A 21,137-nucleotide genomic window follows, 5' to 3' on the forward strand; every position below is an offset into this window, starting at 1 on the left:
GTCCCTGTACAAAATTACCATTTGTAAATTTAATCTATGCCAGCAGAAAGTATTGCAGTTAAGCACTGCATATGTGTGCTGTGCCAGGATGTGTGTTTGCAGAAAATATTATAATAACATTGGGTATCAATAAGTTGTCAGTAGTCACATAAATTGTAAGGTCACATCTTCATGAGTGATACGTTATTATATTGTGATATGAAACAAAAGTGAAAGCAGAGAAATTAAATAGGCATAGTATTATAGCATGATTAAATAAAGCAACTAACTGTAGCTACAGTATGGGGGAGAAGCTGTGCTATAGAGATATCAGTGGGTTCCAGGGAAGAACTGGACTGTTGGAGTGTTTCATCCAGCTAAGCCTTGCTAACTCTCAGCCAGAGCCAAGGGAATGGGGAACAGTAAAAGCCCGTGATATTGGAAGTGAGATGGCCATTTTGAAGGAATGTAAGCTGGTGAAACAGATTTGGTCTGCCTCAATCAGCTTAGCAGCTTTGTGGAAATTGGCTTCACCGTAGCACGGGTTATGATGGATGGCTGGATGGATGAATGTCTCTTTTTTGTCCTTCCTTTTTTGTGTTTATCGGACCACTCACTTACCTCAAAAAGCCAAGACCAATTCTGGTTACATTGCTTGCAATGACTGCGACCATGGACCTATTTGAGGTTTCGCTTGGCCCTGCTTGTTTTCTCTAGAAAAATCTGCCATTAAAAAAAAAAAAAAAAAAAGAAAAAGAAAGAAAATGCTGCTTTGACAGATATAACCTGTAGTCAACTCAAAATTCAAAGCACATTTTTTGGGGGGTTCTGTTGGCAAAGTACAATCTTTGTAAATTTTTTCGTGCAAGACAATGTTCTGTGTATACGGAATATTTTCACAGTGAAGCAGTCATAAAATGTAAAAACTAGAGCTGGGCAATGATCAAATTTTTTAATCGCGATTAATCACACCCCAATCCTGGAGTTAATCGCGATTAATCACAATTAAAATGGCTCATTTGAAGTCTGCCGATTCCATTCAGATTGTGTGTCTTACATAAATAATTCTACAATTCATCAAATATGATTTATAATAGCTTAAAATACCAAGTCTTTACCAAGATTGCCCCCCAACACACACACACACACACACACACACACACACACACACACACAAACACACACACACACACACACCACCAGTAACAGAGCAGATGAAAAATAGAAGTTTCTTATGAGTGCTCACTTCCTCAAACTTCATCCTATCTCCAAGACAGCCTAAATTCAGTCTCGCCAAATTTTGCCTCATACTTAACTTTTATGAAATCAGATTGTGTGTTGAAGGGAAATGTACTTTATTTTGCGTGGTTTCAGCGCCTGAAAAATGCCCAGCTGGTCAAAACGCTGCACCGACAAAACACGCGATTTAAGTTTCACTTTCATTTTCTTCATATTTGCGCTTGTTATTTCAGTTTGTGCCTCATACCAGCATTTTCCTCGTGATTTTTCTGATAATTCGGCCGAGTTCAATATGGCAAATAATGAGGAATGGACCGTGTTTAAGCGCGTGTGTGTTTTTTTGACGCTCAGCTGGAGCACGATGTGTCTCTTGGACTTGGGGCGCAGGACAGGTTCGGCTTCCCCCCCGACAGCGTTATTCAGCCAGGCTGAGCCAGGCATACATCCACACTAAAATATATCAAAGTGAATTTTGCATGTGTAGACCCAGCTCCCAGACCCAACTTTGAAAAGCATAGATTAACGGCAACATTTTTTTTCTCGCGCAATAACGCAGCACGTTATCGCCGTTAAAGGGATGCTTCAACATTTTGGCAAATTGCCCCATTTAGTTCAATTCCTTAGTCATTTCGAACAGTATATTTACTTTTTTTGTGAGGGCGAGCTGTTGTTTATTCAGAGGTGAGTCGGGGAACGTTTTCAGGACGGACACAATGGAAGTGAATGGTATTTTTAGTTCCCCTCGTCAAACTCATCAAGGGGGAACCAAAAATACCATCCACTTCAATTGTGCCCGTCCCGAAACCCTTCCCCGACTCACCTCTGAATAAACAATAGCTCGCCCTCACAAAAAAAAAAAAAAAAAAACAGTAAGTATGCTGTTCGAAATGACTAAGGAATTGGGCTAAATGGGCCAATTTGCCAAAATGTTGAAGTATCCCTTTAACGGACCAGCTATAGTAAAAACACAAAACAAAGCAATGACAAAAGAAAAAAAAAAACACAAGTCAATATTATAATCAAAATATCAGTCAGTACAGTCAACCATGTTTTTTGTGTTGACTGATGTTTGAAGAATACACCTTGCTCAGTGACAACATCCCAGGCGACCACCGGCAGCACACTGGCTACCCTGCCATAGATGGTCACTGTCAGACACATTGCCAACAGGTGGCCAGGGCACCACAGAGGTGATATGAAAATAAACATACTGACCACTAAATTTTCTTGTCAAAGCATCATGAGAATCCCTACTCAGGGAGAGCGACAACATGCAAACTTCACACCGAAAAGTAACAGAGTCTTCTTTATGTGATGCCACAATCCTCTCCAGTTCACGTGCAGCATAGAATTGTAATTCATTTTGACTGAATGGTATCAAATTCCAATAATGAAATGGATTTCTAAGAATGGTACAGATCAGAGGTCACAAACAGGTGGACCGTGTTCCAAACGGACAGCTACTTTTTGACCTGCAGCCAAAAAAGGAGGGTAAATTTAAAATTTTGATGCGGCACTGCTTTTCTGTTATTCACAGTCGTGCTTCATTGACAACTGAGGTCTCACTCTCACACACACACACACACACACACACACACACACACACACACACACACACAATCAAATTTGTGCATTTCAGGTAGTACCAGGAAGCAAACAAGACACCTGAGCATTAGAAAACTATAGATAACAGATTGTATTCCCCACAAAAAGAAAGGTTGACATGAAAATAGAGCATATTTCCCCGATTGGATGGACTATCTGTTCATATTGGACTAGTCTCAAATGTTCAGTAATTGCGATGCTCACCTAAAGTGTCAATGTAAAACACCATTTTGGGACAAAACATAAAGATTTTGAGGAAAACCTAAATGAGAAAATAAATAGTCTCAGAGACTCAATATGACCAGCCTTCCTCGATTCAGGGCCACAGATCTGCAGAAATACAACATGCGCTTTTAGGGGAAGACCTCACTGGAACTGTACACTTTCCTAGCAGAAAAAAAATCAGAGAGAACAACGCGTCTTCTTTTGTTTACCTTATTGATAAGCTGATTGAAAACTGCGCCATCTGTTTGGACAACTTCAGCTTTGCTCAACAATCCCCCGTTTTCAAAAATACATCTGGATCTAGTAATTGAAGGAACACTGTTGATTATAGCTTTTGTACTTGTAGATTGTGTTGTCACATGAAATCTCACATGATAATAGCATCGCTTGTTAAGGATGAGCCAAAGATGCCCAATAATAATTTTCATGCAAATCTGCAGACAAGATCAAGATTGTTAACTTTTTATTTATTATAGAAACTAATCACTAGTCTTAATAAAAGCCTGCTTAAACGCTGTTATTAGCTGTTATTAGGAATTGAAATACCTGTCTAAATATAAGTATATTACATGAGCCGGGATTGCGAAGCATGACTTCTTTTTATGTTTCTCAGTACACAGCAACAAGCACAATCATTCAGATTTGACAATCACTGTATGATTTTACTACAACAAAAAAACAACACAGTTGGATCCCAAGATAGATCCACCATAGCAGATCTTAGCATCAGAGCCTGTGGATGTAATTTACAAATAATTGATAATTGATAGTGCAGTTGTGTCAGAGGAACTGCACGTCTTTGGAACAATTGAAGAATAAATACGGCTGACCTCATTGGAACAGTTCAGAAAAACTTGAAACATGGGAATCTTCATTATATTCTGTGCATGATAGCTCCAGATGTAATTTAAGGTCAGTATTTATTCATTCTTAATTGTAGCTTGACTTATTTTCATCTTATCGATCTTGGATCAGCTTTGTTGAGGTGAGCTCACACCATTGTAGCATAAAGCAGGCTAGCATTTCAGGGGATCCAGGGCAGCAAACATGGCAATTAACTTCAGGACGAATGTACAACTTAAACCAGGGTCTTTTGAGATATTTTGTGGTTGATTTCCTTAGTGTTACAACAATTTAATATTATTTGTCACACTCACAGAAAATCACTTTCTTTGGCAGAGTACCCTGCACTCACACTCATTTGCTGTCTTCTTGGGAATGAGGGCATGGCTACATGTCTGTGAATAATAGTACTTTTTTATTTGCAATACCTTCACTTTCGGTTTTGTTTTGACATACTGTATAGTATTTCCCAGTTATATGCAGATAGGTGTGTGGGTCTCAATCTTTCTTTGGAAAATTACTTTAAATCACTGTAGGACTACATCGGAATCAAAGAAATCAACGAATGGGACTCCTGGCCATGTTTTTACCTGTAATCTTTATCTCATTCTACCATCAAGAGGAAAATAATAAGACGTGAGAAAAGGTATAATATCATACTTTAATCGTCAAAATATATGCAGATGAATCAGGTTTGTTTTTATAGTTGGCCTGTACATGAAGTTGTTTCTCACTGACTTCGAATAAAATGTGTCAAGACATCAATTCATGAAAAAATGGTTTTAGCCCCCTATGTCCAAACAGAGAGAATTTTAACTTGACATGCTTGTTCCCACTGTTGCCTACCAACCTCTGCGGTGGTATGATCAGAAACTAGTGGGTGAATTGATATGAAACCCCGTTGAGTGAGTTGATATGCCTTTCCATTCTGCTGTAGGGGTGTGCTCGATGTCAGGTTCCGTGAAGGGCACGGCTGTGAGCTATTATCATAGGAGCCTTCAGGGAGCCATTCATAGAAGACAGGCAGTAAAACCTTGCACCAAGTGCCTTCAACTCCTTCAACTGCTGCAGGCGTGATTTGTGAGCCTCACTTGTCCAGGGAAAGCACAGTATAGGGCAGTTACTCTCCATAATCAGCAAAGAGGATGGACAGAAGAAGAATAGGCCATGTGTTACAAAAAATCCCAAAAGAGCCACTGACTTTGCTTTTTCAGACAATACTGCCTTAAACAAATTAAGTATTGTTATGCATTTTTTCATAAAGCAAGTGAAACATTAAATGGGATGTTAAAAGTGTGACAGAACCATTATGGATGCTGTCTGGGTTGCACTAATCAACCACTTATGATACTGTCAAAATAATGTGGACCAGTTCTTTATGTTAATGCATTATTATAAAAGTCTCACATGTCTAATTGAGTTTGAAAGGTCTTCAGACGTTCTTAACAATTTGCCCTTTTGTAAACATTTCAACAATTAGAAAAAGAGACCCAGAGATAGACACTCAAAGAGCTTGGTAATAGATGTGATGCTATTTGATTTTTTTTTTTTTTTCGATACATAACAGGCACAGGAAGACAGACAGGGCAAAGGAGGAGCAGAAAGACTGGTGTGTTTCCCAGAAATGACTTGTGCAAGCAAGCAGTACTTTTCCTTCTCATCTCAAGCAAGTAGCAGTAGAGAATGTTGACAGCAGTTCTGGGAAGTCAGCTGCTGGTTGTGTGTAACATCAATGCCAACCTGCATAATGGGGGTTCTTATCTGAACTTGCTTTTAAAGGCCTGTCTCTCTCGCTTCTGTTTGAATCAACACATTGAACTTCACCTCTGCTCCACCTCATCTTTAGGTTTTCAAAAGTGTTTGGGGATCCCCCTTCCCTTAGCGCTCCAGCCCCATCTATTTTGCCACTGCCTCATTGTTTCCTGCCTCTGAGCTCCCTGCACATCTCTGCCATCATGTCTGAGTTGTGATGTCCTTCAGCAGTGAAAGAGGAACAAGAGGACAGACAGGTCTCTTGTGAGCGCCATTGGATGAATGAGGGCTAATCATTGCTGGCGTAGCATTTCCACAAGCATCCAGAGCAGACAGCTGGTTGGTGGCAGCTCTCGTCTTGTGAGAGAGCCACATTGTGTCTGCTTAGAGTTTGCTGGATACATGAGTTAGACAGATTCATTTATTTACTTGTAAAAATATCTGCTTTTTCTCATGTGTCTTTTCTCATTTCTAGTCTTATGTATTGCCTTTTCTTTCTTCCCTGCGTCTGCAGCATATGGCACAAGATAGAAAGGCATATGGTTATGCTGTTCTTTTTCTTTGGAAGTTCATTTTTAAGCTTCCTCTCGTTAGTCTCCAGAAGAGTAACATTCGCTTCGATGTGACATTGCCAAAGGGATTAATTCACTTCAGACACACCACATAGGTCCAGAAAGTTTAGGACTATTTTCAGACCCTAGCAAGAAGTTGTAGAGAGATTTGTGTAATTTTAAAAGACATATAAGACATCAGACAGTTGTGTCATGGGGTATAGGGTATCACACGTGACCTTGTTCTGTTAAGTAACATATTTTGTCACATATTGTCAAAGCTGATGCTCCCCAGATCACTTCATGATGACATGAACAAAGGAATATAAAAACAGCAGAGAATGGGTTTTCAAATTATCTTCCTGATAGCAAAATTAGTTTTTCCTGGGTTATCTCTTCTGACGCAAGGTTCCTTATCAAAATTCATTGCCTTATTTTTAGCTTGATTTACTTTAAAAAGGAGGTATGATGCTTAAGGGCATGTTTTGAAATACAGCAGAGATTTTTTATTTTCATTTGGCATTCAAAGTCTCTTCATTCAAACAACAGAGGCTTGTGTATAGTTCTGAGTCTGCGCCTCAAAGACTTAGTGTTGACAATGCATTACATTTATCGTATTAACCTATTGCAGTACTCATTATAGATATATAGAAAAGGCACTGCACCTATTATCAAAAAGTAGAAGTATAGCGATCTTGTATTTTCCATCAATTTCCAATATTTTCTAAAGAAGCTTTATCAGGTGGTAGCTTTCAAGGAGTAGAGGAACATCTGCTGATGAGCGTGTATGTGTACCCATGAGGATAGCCATCAGTGTGCGATCCACTCAGAGCCCAGCAGTGTGGCAGATGGAGGCACTGCCAAGGTGGACTCAGCCTCGTGAATCAAGGCATGAACTGCGAAAAACAGGCCAGAGCTCACAAAGATTCTTTACTATCTTTTGGGTTTTCAGTGAATACCGCTTCACATTATGCCTTTGCTACACACAGAACAAGATCAAAAAAATGTATAATAGCACATTCTTTTTTTTAAAACCCTGATCTTGTGCAAACTGTGACACTGTGAGTCAGCAGAGGTATACAACTTTAAGACACTGAGGAAATCTACCATGATAGTTCCATGACATTTGACACCTGACTAAAACTTTGCTGTTCTGTATGTGCATTCATCCAGACTCATTCACACACAGGGAGAGGCACAACCTATCCATCCTCACTAAATGAAACACCACATGAAAAAAAACAGTGTAGTTTAAAAGGCTGTGTGACCTTTGTTTGTATCAGGAGGTCAACCCTTCAGTCATTGACTGGTAAGGGGAGGATTTGGGAGCACAGCTTGAAATCAAGACGTTTCTTTGTACGTTAGCAATTTGTTTCGCCTTTATTTCATGTATAGTCATTTCTCCTTTTTTATTCCTCCTTTTTTTTGCTTTACTCATATTGATAAATGCTGATCAGTGATTATATCATTCATATTCCAACTGCTCACTTTTCAAGTTTTTTTTTTTTTTTTTTTTTTGTGAAAGTATAGAAGTTGTTTATTCATTTATCTCAAGCTTATCTTACCACAGGTCAAAATGTATTGCAAAATACAAAGATAACTAGATTAACGTTGAGAAAAGTGGAAATGAATTAGTGTGAGAGAGGGATTGAGGTAACCAGGAGAGGAATATTGCTGAGCTTTCAGCAGGAGGCATTTTATGGTGACTTGGTAAGGGCCTCATGGAGCTGCTGTGCATCTGCATGAAATGATGAGCCTGGTGTCAGGACATGGATCATCCTTTTACACCGAGTAATGAATACAGATTGCACACCGGATAGAGAGGCTCTGCAATCTGCTGCACCACAAATGAAACAACTGCCGTTCTAATCAAATAGTCTTTTCATGCCAGCGCAGCCCTCAACTTGGGCTAAATTCAATTCCAGATTCACAGATTTGTGGTTTGGGGGCTGGGGAGACACAGGGGGCTAGGGGGAGTTATAAATGTTGTAATTAGAGTATTGTTTAATGTGTATGTGTGTGAACGTGTGATGTGTGGGTCTGTTGGTGTGGGGGTGGAATCGGGGGGTCCCTGGCATCATGTTGTCGTTAAGATAGCAGTCAGAGGAATGGGTCCAATCACAGCAAACACATACACACGCTCATGCACAAATGCACACATTTAGCCAATTATGCCAACTAGTGGCTTGGGAGAACACGTTCTCTGTATTCTGTATTTAGGGAACAGCGAGGAGCTTTGAAGGAGAGCTGCAGTGCCTCTTTGATGCTGCTTTTGTTTTTTGTTTGTGTGGTTTAATAATTTAATCAAGCCAAACGTCCTCCTTCTCTCTGTAACTGTCTGTTGGTGGAGGCTAATTACTCTGCAGATTGTTCTCCTGGTGCTAGAGATGAGAGTTTAGATCCAGAGGGGGGAGGGGGTGCTGATGGCTGTAATTTAACAGTGTGCTGATGGGCTAAGCTGTCTGTTGACTGCTGTTTTATTGTTTTGGGAGGCTGCTGACGACTTACTATTCTAATATGCACCATCTGATGAGAATGCCTGCATCGTCGTAATGTATTGTTTATCTATCTATCTATCTATCTATCTATCTATCTATCTATCTATCTATCTATCTATCTATCTGTCTATCTATCTATCTGTCTATCTATCTATCTATCTATCTGTCTATCTATCTGTCTATCTGTCTGCCTGCCTGCCTGCCTGCCTGCCTGCCTCTCTTCCTCCTTGTCCGTCCATCTAATGTGTGCATTAAGACAGTGATGGCTTATATGTGTTTACCATTGTTTCCCAGTGAATTATGATAATACTAACTAGGTCAAATAGTACTCACTCTTGACCCGCCTGGACAGACTGCACAGTCACATTGTGATATGAGAAATTTCCTGCCAGTGAGAAGATGTCTTACTTTGGTGCCTTTCTGTGTGGAGTTTGGATGTTCTTCAAAATGTGTTGACAGGTCATCTGGTCCTCTCCCACAATCTAAACAACAACAGCATGCTTTTGAGGTTAACTGCCTACTTTAAAGTTTGCATAAGCTTGCCTTCGTGTTTTTTTTTTTTTTTTTTTCTCCGTGGGTTTGCCACGTCATTGACTAGCGAGCTGTCCATACTGCACCGTGCTTTACCTATAGCGGGCTGAGAGCTATACAGCTGCCCCACAACTCTCAATTGGAATAAGTTGTATAGAAAGTCAATGGATTGATGAAGAATTTTGTCTTTTTAGGTATTATTGGACTTTCAAACTTTGGGCTGAAGGTTGATCAAATTGTCATAGTGCTTTGATGGTGGGCTTTTCCAACTTAAGTAGTTAGTTCCTGTGACTTTTAGCTGTTTTAAACATCATTCATTTATGACGAGTCTGTTTTTCAATTAACTGTTTGTTAAGACAACAGTGCCAAAGTTGAACATCTAACAAATCTCTGTTTCACATGTACAATGTTATTAAGAGGAAAATGTAATCAAAATCCACATTGAACGCACAGTTGTGCGAGTGATCTATGTAAAAGCTTGTGATTGATGCACTTGAATGAATGCAATACTTTTTCTGGCAGGCCTACACTAATAATGACACAGCGCTTAACATTTGGTGAAGAGGCTTCAACATTCATTCCAATATACAGTATAGTGACTGGCACACCACATCAATAGCACTGTTTCAGCTTTCATTTTGTGTTCACAGTGCACAGCTATAGCTCTGCTCTGCTTCTACTTAAACTTTAATAAGACAAATAATACATCAGAGACTTCGGGGCCTCAAGCCAAAACCCACATATTTAACTGTAGTTTCAATCTTTATCTGACTGTGGGATGGCTAATCTGTACTCTTGTCTTTTATACAAGATAACAAAATATCATATCCTGGCTCATTTGGTATTTTACTGTATAGATTTTGACAGAATCTTCTTATGAATGCAGCACAAATGCAGGAGGGCTTAGTCAAATTTTATTTTGCTGTTTTTAGTCAATAGTAATAACAGCTGACCACCCTGCCACTGTTTCAAAGATTTCATCCCCCATCTAAAACTCAGCCAAATTATGTAACTGATTTGATTTCAATGCTGCTGGCTCGAATTAGAGCTCATGTAATCAAATCATTAGAGAGACATACAACTCCACTGTATAATGTTATGCTCACCAAAGTGGACAATCACAGTATTTCTCCTACCCATAGACTTGAAACTTTTGAATGAGAGATAATATAAGACAGTGACATGTAATTATAGACCATTTTTTTTAATATATATTATTGTGTGAAAGGCATATTAAAATGTGTGGCATCGCCATCATCTAGACTAACTTGGTGAAAGCTTTGTCAAAAATGAGTTGAGAATAAATCAGGACTGTCATTTCTATTGTATCCATGGGTGCAAACTTGTTTTTATTTTGATGATCGTTTTACGACAACAACAACAAAACAACAACAACAAAAACTACAATTTTAATAATAAAGCAAGATCAGTGTAGATGCTCATGACAGGATAAGCTGTTTGATCTTGTCCTACAAAAGCCACCTAGCTGTCGAGTCGTATGTATCCACACATAGAATAGATGAGACAACCAGCAGGTTTTAACCATATATAACAATTTCCCTACAGTCAGGTGAGGTTTTTTTTGTGTGGTTATCTCAACTTTTGTTGGGCGGAACACTTTGTAATTGTCAATGATTTTACTTTTACTCCTTTTCTTCACCATTAAATAATTATTTTTTTTGTTCTTTTGTAAAACTGGAAGCAAAAGTTTTATCATTAGAATGTTATCACACAAGTCGTTTCAGAGTTAATCTATTATGATGTTATATTTGGCATTTTAAAGGAGCCACATCATGAAAAATTAACTTTTATGAGCTTTTAAAATTGGTAGTGTGTGGTTACCCCACAAAAACTTCATTTACGTCATTATTTCTCTTCATTCATGCATATTTAAGTAATCTATATGAATATTAAGTCCAAGTTCCAGCTATTTTCAAAAGACTTACCAAGGCTACCAATCAGCATGCTCATGAGTGCCCCCTCTTGGCCACAATGTATATGAATGACATGATACTATGGTCCAGTTATTGTTTAGACGCAAAACCTGTTTCCATAACATATAGTCAAATTTTCCTTTTATTGATATTTTACCGAATCCACCCTCTCCGCGTGTAATCTTTTCTTTTTGTTAATTTTTGGGCTTTATTCCAATTTCCATTGATGTTTATTTTTCGCTATTTTTGAAGAATTGAATAAGAACAGGTGGACGGAAACCCTATTAGTGACACTGGGTAGGAGTTCATTTTGCTAGGGGTTTGCTGTTCCCAAAGACTATACTGTGACCACAGACATTTATTGTTAATCTAGTGGCCGATAAGTATGTTACGAGTAATTACGAATATACTCATTGTGAAGTGTAGGATTTGCAGTGTGCACTATCTGTGTCAGTTTGTATGTACACATGGTTGAGGTTCACGCGCGCAGAGCCCTGCATCATGATAGCACTTGGTGGTGTCAATGCTGCGCACTGTCATAAATGAAAACGAGTTCTTAAATATGTGTTTGTCTTCTCTGCATCGTTGTTGCTTGCAGGAAGATATTCAGATGCCAAATGTCAATAAAACAAAAGTGTATTCAGGCCTGAGAGAGAGAGAGAGAGAGAGAGAGAGAGAGAGAGAGAGAGAGAGAGAGAGAGAGAGAGAGAGAGAGAGAGAGAGATGTGTGTGACTGTGATGCATGCATGTGTGTCAGAGCCTCAGGGGGATACAACTTCCTGTTCTGAGACGCCTTGGTCACATCTGCTATGAATGTTTCATGTCTCATGGTAGTAACTTGCGATGGGTGGGCACGCCAGCGTAAATGATCAGACACATGCGCGCGCACACACACACACACACACACACACACACACACACACACACACACACACTGGAACATTCACACAGCAGCAGTTAACTTTTGAGGTGAGCTCCATCAGTTTCTAGCAGCATTGGTTGTGAATCTAAATTACAGCTCAAATGTTCTGTACTGTAAATGTACAACTTGGCTTTACCCTCTCAGATGACTCATCCTATCAAAGACTTTAAGCGAAGTAAACTTTACAGGGATTCTCTCTAAAACACAAGGCGGACTGGGGATCACAGTGTGATAGAGGTACCTTACTGCTTTGTTCAGTCTGGCTGTGTGATATCTCCACCATGGCAGCAGATCTGCCAGAGAGTGTTTGAGAGTAAACAGATGTTGTTTGTCTTTCTGATGCTGCGATTTAGCATCTCCAGGGATGCAGTGGACCTATGCTTTCCTGTAAGCTCACAGAGGAATCAGATGGAAATAGCTCAAACAGATGAACAGTGTTTCACAACAAAAGTGAGACAAGGATTTCTTTACACCACAGTGCTCATGGATAAACTGGCACTGTCACTGTATTGCAAAAATAAGGTTCAAAATATACCCTTCCTTCATCTGTAGTATTTTGTGCTATCTGTATATCATACTGGTAAGAGGTCTGTCCACACACTCATTCTGTTTTGTGTTTCATTCATGTAACCTCCTTACTTTTTTGCATTGTGGGATTTAAGAACTATAAACTGAACATCAATTTGCATAAGTTACAGCAAAATAAACAACTAATTAAATTTAATGTCTTACTATCAGCCAGTGTGTCATGATTGCTAAATGTGCTCAGGTATTAATGGGCTGTAATGAATAGCAAATCTATCATTTGAGGGTAAGCCTAACCAAAGGACCAAAGCTCACTGTGTAAAGATTTTAGATGAAGAATTTGATTATTCTTTCTGATAGAACAGGGACACCCATATAGATGATAGCTTGAGGTACATAAATAGCACAAAACAGAGTGTTCCTCTCCACTCTAATTGTCCTATCATTGTTAGCCAACACAGAACACTGACAGCCTGTGTGTGCTGTCAAACCCCACATCCCCAAGGAAAAGCTCGCCTCTGTGGCTACTGGATCTGGCAACCATACACACATCAGTACACTCAAATGAAAAGCCTGAAATGTCAAGGACCAAAGGAACGAGGGAAGAAGATGAAATGGGGGAAGACACTGATAAAAAAAGACAGAGAGAAGTGGAAGTTTGGTGTATAATGAGCAGTTGGAATGTGAGGATTGCTGAATTAATCAGACTGCTAGCACTCGCACAAAGTAGACAGAATGCTTTTCATGTGACAAATGTGTAATTAAGAATGATTTTATAACCCCCCACCGCCACCATCACTACCACCGCTTGCACACACACACACACACACACACACACACACACACACACACACACACACACATACACACACCCTTGATGGACTAGAGGTGGGAGGGAGGAACAAAGCATTTTTGTGCATCAGTAGGTGTGTGTGTGTGTGTGTGTGTGTGTGTGTGTGTGTGTGTGTGTGTGTGTGTGTGTGTGTGTTCGTCTTTTGAGAGAGAGAGCATACAAGTATGAGAGATGAGATGGAAGCTTTAATTACACTCTTATTAGAATAGCATCGACCCCCATTGCTCAGATACTGAGTGATAGGATGGGATGTTTTCATTTTGGCATCTTGCCTTTTTTTTTTTTTTTTTTTTTTTTTTTTTGTCTTTTACAAGTGACACAATATTTTTTAAGCCATAACATGTGGATTTGAAAGATTGTTGTTTTTTGTTGCTGTTCAGCCCACACAAGAAATATTTATTTTTGTTTTATCCACTGTGGCTTGGTCTGTCTCATAAGGGATTTGTTTAGATTTCAAGGAATGCAAAGAGCTGTGGAACACATCTGGGTAATTCAGACTGTCCCAAGAACATTGTCTGAGAGAGTCCTGCAACTAATTCTGTCATGTTAAATGGCAAAGCCCTCTAGTCACTGCAACAACCATGATGGGCATAAAGTAAGAAGTGACGCTTTTATGCAGAGACAGGTAGGGATGGGACGGGATCTCGTGTCACGAGATCTCGTGAGATCGAAATGCCATGAGATTTCTCATCCATGCGTTGAACGATATATTTCTGTCTATCTATTAGATAAATGATCTATCTATTTCTATCTCTTTTATTGAAAAAATGGTGCATCGCATCATTGAACATATTACTACGTCCTGCCGGCTCACTTTTTTTTCTAACAACATGCAGAGAGAGCCTGCAGCGCCCTTCTTCCTCTGTGGTGTCTGTGTAAAATAAAGTTGAACATGCAAACAGCACACCTAGTGGCATTAAGTGTAAATGCAGTCTGTACGCTGTGGTTTGAAAGGGCATTAGTTTGGCATTAGTTGGGCAATAGTTATCACATTTGAAAAATGAGCCTGGAACAAAGTTACTCCTAAGGTTGTGTTTAACAATTGCACTTTATTTAGATTGTTAATGTTGCTGTCCGCTCGACCCTGGATTAGATTGCAGTCAGAATATTTTTTAAGTAGTTTTAATCAATGCTTTGCAAATTTGCTTTGCACTAAATATACAGTTAAATTGCAGAGTTAATAAAACCTCTCATCTGCAGCTGTTATTGACATTTGAAGAATGAGCCTGGAACAGAAGTTACTCTTAAGTTAGGGTTTAACAGTTGCACTTGATATAAGCTTGTTAATGTTGCTGTTCAATAAAAAGAAAATATATTTGAAAAATTGTTTTTTGTATTTTTATGAAGTTAATTAAAGTCTTGTCTCGTCTCGATCTCGTAGACTCAATCTTGTGAGACATCTCATCTCATGGAATTTGTGTCTTGTCCCACCCCTAGAGACAGGGTTTCAGTCCCAGGAGTTTGCTGTTGGTAAAATAAGTTCTTCTAAATCTGCTCCCTCAGACTTTAGATGGGCCTGCTTCTTTCTTTTCAGACAACACATAATATATCCAAACATCTTCAGTCATCTTTGCTAATTTTATGCCATGTAGGTCTTGTTCGTCTTCTTCATGTTCAATTTTTTTTTTTTTTTTAATCAAATGATGTTCCTTGGTTATGATCAGAAGATACTGGAGATACTGCTACACCCTTTTGTCCAAAGTCATAAGAAGTTTGGTGAGTGTTGCCTTGTGGTTGTCCTTTAAACCAAATGGCTTTTATGAAGTAAGCCATCCATTAATCCATGCATGCTTTCATTCATCTGTACCTTTCGCTTATATTCTATTAAAAGTAGGGTCATTGGGGGCCGCAACCTCTCCCAGGCAACAGGAAAAGCACAGTCTGGTATTCGTCCTGGAAAGTATTAAGTCCACCACAGGAAAAGTACATAGAATAACTGTAAACTAATAATCAAACTAAAGTAATATACAAAACTGCTATACTTGGGAGCATTTGGTTTAAACGCCACACCGAGACACCATGTCGGCCGCAGTTTGAAAAGAGAAACATTGTTGGTGTGAGTGAGCAGCGTTAACCACACAACACCGTAATGTCCAGGTGAACGGAACTCTTCAGAATTGTGAAATGTATCTAGCATAGAAACAAGGCGGTACATCTTCGAGGGCTTAAATAGATCCAAATCATACATAAGCATCATATATTCGTTATTAATGGGTTGGCCTAAAGTACTTCACTTTGTATAGCTTGTGACATTATCCTTTAAAGATGAAACAGGTCGACTAAGTTGATTTATCAGTTCAGATATCTCACATGACTATTCTGCTGGTCTGATCACCTGCATCTTCGCTCTGTTATGTTGCCTGTCCATGGTCCATGTCTTGTGTCTCCCTTTGTCTTTCAGTCTTTATCAGAGATCCCACATCTATTCGTGTCTTCAACAATGCCAAGATTTGTATCTTAACTTCCATCTAAGTCTTGAATTATTTTGATACTTTAACTCTTTTAACTTGTTTTTTCTCAGGACAGTCCCATTCAATTCTTTCATTTAATGAGAATTTTCCCGCCAATCTAAGATTGCTTTTTTTTTTGTTCTTTGCAGTGTCTTCACTGTAATGGCATTAAAATCAACAGTGTTACTGTTTTTAGTCAAGAGTAATCTAAAAAATTGCTTTTTCCAGCTTTACAGTGCTATTACTGTTACTGCCAGTAACATGCGGCGCGGTTACTATATGGTACTAAAATTCGCTGCTTTCAAACTTGGTTTTCATCTGCTGGAGTCCAGCTGAGCTGGTGGAGCATCACGTTTCTATTAACACACATCTGTGTTTTATTGTTCTTTTTCAAATGTAGAAATGCTATCTGCAGTTACAAATCAAATTTAATTAGTGTCGTGTCTCATATTATCACACAGCAACATTTGAATAATTTAGATTCATGTATTATATCCTGTTTGTAATTTATTCTGTTAAGTGTCCAGTTATTTCATTAACCATATATTCAGTTAAATAACTGAACATGCATCTTGAAGTTCTAGTAAGAGGACATCCAAACTCTTTGACATATTTAAATACATGCTGTTAAAGTAATGAACTAGTTACTTTGCCTAGTAATTAGTTCATTTTAAAATATTGTAACTCAGTTACTTTTTTGAAGAAATAACTAGTAACTATAATTAATGACTTTTTATAAGTAACTTGCCAACTCTTGTAATAAATATTGCTTATTAGTAGATTGCCTTTTGTGTTGTGCATTTGGTTCCGAGTTCTTGTGGCATGAATTTCCTTTAACTGATTTTTGTTTTTTAAGTACACTTTATTTTAATTATTTGCTATAGTCTATATGCTTTAGTTCTCCAAAATGTTTAATTATATTTTATGTTAAATGCATCTGAATCACCTATTGAGCAGTGAGTACTGCGGAGCAAGATGGTGTTCATTTTAAGTCACTTCTACATGTGTGATTGATCTGCCTCTGTGATTGTATTTCCTTCTAAGTGAAATTGAATCTGTTTACTCGCTGATATTTATGAAGATACTGTTGTGTCACTATTTGTCTCAGTTTATATTAACTTTTATTTTTCCCCTGCCATTGGGCTCCTTTGGCCATGATGTAAATGCCATATGAACTCATGTAAAAAGAGGATTTGTTTTTCTTCTTAAAAGTTATTGCATGACTGTTTGTTTCAGTGTTGACATTCACTCAGAATAATTCAAATTTATACTCTCTGAAACTGTAATCCTCCAGACAAAACTTAATATCAATGTTTACTTGACCTTTATTTTACCAATCAGTAGCTTGGGATCAAATTATCACATTTACAAACAAGACTTGACCAAATGCGGTTATAAACTTTAGTTATGAATTAATTCATCATCAAATCTACCTTTATGAACAGATTTACTTCAAGCAGTGTAAAAAAAAAAAAAAAAGTTGTTTTCTCTTCAAGGTTTCAAAAAGTTAGCTGTTTTCATAACTAATGATTATTAAACTTCATGTGACTTTGATACATCATTCTCTTTCTGACTCTCGTGTTTTCTCGTGAAAGCAGATTTTGAGGTGAAATTAAATGCCGCAAATGACAGCTTAATGTGTAAACCTTGACAGAGAAAGGAAAACAATGATCAGGCTAATCCACAATGGAGGAGGTGGAGGCGGACTAAGAGGATAGACAGTTTGTCATCCCAAGGATTGGGCTTCTTTTTGCATATACTCTTTACATTGTGCATAGGGACAAAGAGATGCCTTTATTGTTACACTGGACCTTTGAGCTGGCATCAGCATCGTCACTTTCCATGCAGCTACTTTAATGCAAACACAAGATTATCCACCTGTGTTCCTCTGAGATTATTTAGCAAGGCTGAATATTTAGTTTTCCATTTTATTTTCTAAATATAGGCATTTTCTTTCTTTCTTTCTTTCTTTTTTTTTTTTGCAAGGTTTCTCAATGCTTCATTGATTGTTGGTTCATGATAATTCACCACAGGAGGTAACCTTCCAACCCGTTTGGCAGCGAATTATTTTACTACCAGTATTTAATGAAGAAGTAATTTAGTAACTAAATTATTGAAAGTCCTATTTCCCCTATCTGATGTAGTTGAATAATCACACTGTATGTATGTAGGTGTGTGTCTGTAAGTGTTTGTGGGTGAGTTGATTGCGCAGCAGAACCGTGGCTGTCCGTCATCATCCCAACTGCATTAACCTCGGCCTCTATGCCTGCAGGGCCCACCACTTCCATTTCTCCGCAACAAATACAGGTCCTGGCCCAGGGCACCCTGGCAGCCAGCATAGTTAATGACTTATTTACTGTTTAATGGCTGTATACCGCACCACAACAACAATTAATGAGAAAAAGGCACATTCACAAACAGTGGGGGTGCCAGGTGGTGGAGGTTATTTTCTCCTTCTAACTTTATCTGAGCTCTGCCTTCTGCTCTACCCTGATAAACTCTCACACACCTTAACTAGAGACAGACAGGCTGTCAGCTGCGAGGACAGCTACTTTTACAGCCTCTGGAAGAAAACACACATACCTTGGATTGACCTTATTTTCTAGAAAAAAAAAATCATTCTACAGTAATATATTTTATCGTATTTTAGGATGTGTATTCTATTAAGTTGTACTCTCTTCAAATCTATTCTATTCTATTCATTTGTATTCTATTCTGACATCAGAATCCACTGTATATTCTTTTTCAGTCTTCACATTTGCCTCCGGTGTTTTGTTTCTTTTATTGAGCCAATGAAAAAACATGAAACTTAGTAAAATATTCTTTTACTAAGAAGAAAAAAAAAATGCCTGCTTGGTTTTTCTTCCTGTTTGCCTTTCCCTCAATCCTGTGGCTTCCTGTCGTCCACTGTCGTTCTCCTCCCTCCTCCTCAGTCCTCAGTCCTCCTCAGCCTTGTGAATACCATCAAGCAGTGAGATGTTGCCGGCACTTTGTTGCTGACCATGGTGCTGAAAGCTTCATGCCTTCCAATTGCTAGAGTATTCATTTCATGGTTCATATACCCCATTCTCCATTTGTCAGAGGGCCATTAGCCTGCATGCTTATTTCTTTAACCCCTTCCCATACAAATGATAACAAATCAAATGCGTATTTGTTTTACCTTACAGGCACATCTGTCCTGGCGTTGCTGAGTTTTCAATTAAGAAGCTTGGCATGTGTTTTGTGTTGTCTAACACATTGATTTTTTTCAGTTCTCTCTGTTGCTCAGTTTGTGCTGATGTGCTGTTTTTATATCCGAATTATGCTACATTTAACTTTGTGACTTCTTGTTTGGGCTTTGTGAGTCATTTGAAAAGACAGGGTACACAAACAAGTGTGCTGTTTGTATGTCTGTCTCTCCATTTGTGAACAGAGTTAGGTTTCCATTTTTCACAAGACAAAAATGACCCAAAGGCATCCGTAATATTTGTGATCAAAATTTTGGACAATTCAGATTGGGAAAGTTGCATGACACACATGAGCTACAGCAATGCCTGTTGCTGGGAGAAACACATGGAAGGGAAGGTAAACTCCATTGACTTTATCTCCAAAGCACAAAATGAGAGTGGAAACATATTTTGCCTCAGATCTTGGTAGATTAAAGATCAAAGTCCCAGCAAACAGTTTGAAGAAAATGTTGAAAATTACTTCAGTTGACAGTTTTTAGCTTCAGACACATATTATATCCTATGCATACGTGTGTGTGCGCGCGTGTGCGTGCATGTACACGTTCATATTCTTTCAGTCACATTTTTTCACACTTCCTCAGCCACTTAATGCTTTTTCATTCTCTATTCCATTCCCTTGGATGTCCTTCATTCTGAGGGCCGCGTGTATTTGTTCCAAAATGTCCTTCATGCCAAGCTGGATTTGCGAGCAGTGCTATGCCAGTCGCTAAGTAAATGTGTTTTTCAATCTATCTGCTCCCCAACCATCCTGAACCTGTCCTTTTCCTGGTGTGTCTCTAGACTCTCTCCAGTCCTCTGTGTTTTTAGGACAATCTGCCATGTCTCATCTCTAGCCTGCTTTCATGCCTTGCTCCCTGGCTGCCCATTGCCCTGGCCATTCCTTCCAGGTCTCGATAAATAACCCCCTGCACCTCGCTGGCCCTCGGCTTTACTGGCAGGTTGCAGGAGCACATTTGTTAAAATATCACCTGCTGTAGAGGGGAAATTGATATTGCTGCAATGTGCTCCAGGCAAGAGGTTTTTTTTTTTTTTTTTTTTTTTGACTTAAAATGCCACAACACCGACAGTTATAAGAAACTTCAGAATTTAAAAGACAGAAAAAAACGCTCCACAAAAAAAAAAAAGTTCTTTTGTTGTTAATATTTTATGATTATTATCATTTTTTATATAGAAAGCAGCAATTGCTCCTTTCTCCTAAAATGCTGTACAATATTTTTTTATGGAAAAGCAGGAAAACAGTATACTATCTCAAATGTAGACCACGGATCAATTATCATTGTATTTCACTAGTTGGTCTGTCTAATAAGGAAATTCATTAAAATGTGAAAAACTGTTCAGTCTCTTTGGTTCTACTCCATTTCTTCAAAAAAAAGGCCAATGATTAGAGGAGACATCCCCGTATGACCAGGTAAGAGGAAGAAGCAAAAGTTCCTCTCTGAAATCTGGTATTATCCAGATGGCACCATTAGCGATTAAGCCAGAACATTTCTCCCCTCTTATAATTGACTCCATAGGCTATTAGGCAGGTTGGCACTAGGCTAGGTCCACTGGTGCACACTCCAGATGTTCTTTTTGTGTTTATGCATGTGTGTGTTTTTGTGTGTGTGTGTGTGTGTGTGTGTGTGTGTGTGTGTGTGTGTGTGTGTGTGTGTGTGTGTGTGGTTCCGTGTGCGTGGGTGCAGTAAGTGAGAGGAGAGAATTTGGCTGTTGTTGTGGGTGCTGCTAGTGGGTCCAGGGCTTCTTACAGATGGACGTAGGGCTGGGTGGGTGCTGGTAATAAGTCACATTCAATTATATCAACCTCTCTATCAGTCTGTCTCTTTGCAGTCTCTCAATCTCTCTATCGCCCTGCTTGTCTCTCTTTTGTAGCCTTGGGGGAAGAAAGATTAAAGTGTTCTGTTTTCTGTGCAAGATCTTTGTCTTTGCTTTTTGGGTTTATCTGAAGATTAAATTATCTCTCATCCGTTGTGTGTAAGCACAAGTGATTTTTGGCAGACTGTATT

At 38.8% G+C, this 21,137-nt stretch overlaps 1 protein-coding gene across 1 annotated transcript in view; it reads left to right on the top strand.

The window, feature by feature from the left end:
• agbl4 (AGBL carboxypeptidase 4) overlaps positions 1–21,137 on the top strand; it is a 189,090-nt gene that overhangs the window by 46,151 nt on the left and 121,802 nt on the right. The window lies entirely within an intron of this gene.

This window comes from Salarias fasciatus, chromosome 23 (genome assembly GCF_902148845.1).
Source record: "Salarias fasciatus chromosome 23, fSalaFa1.1, whole genome shotgun sequence".
NCBI lineage: Eukaryota > Metazoa > Chordata > Actinopteri > Blenniiformes > Blenniidae > Salarias > Salarias fasciatus.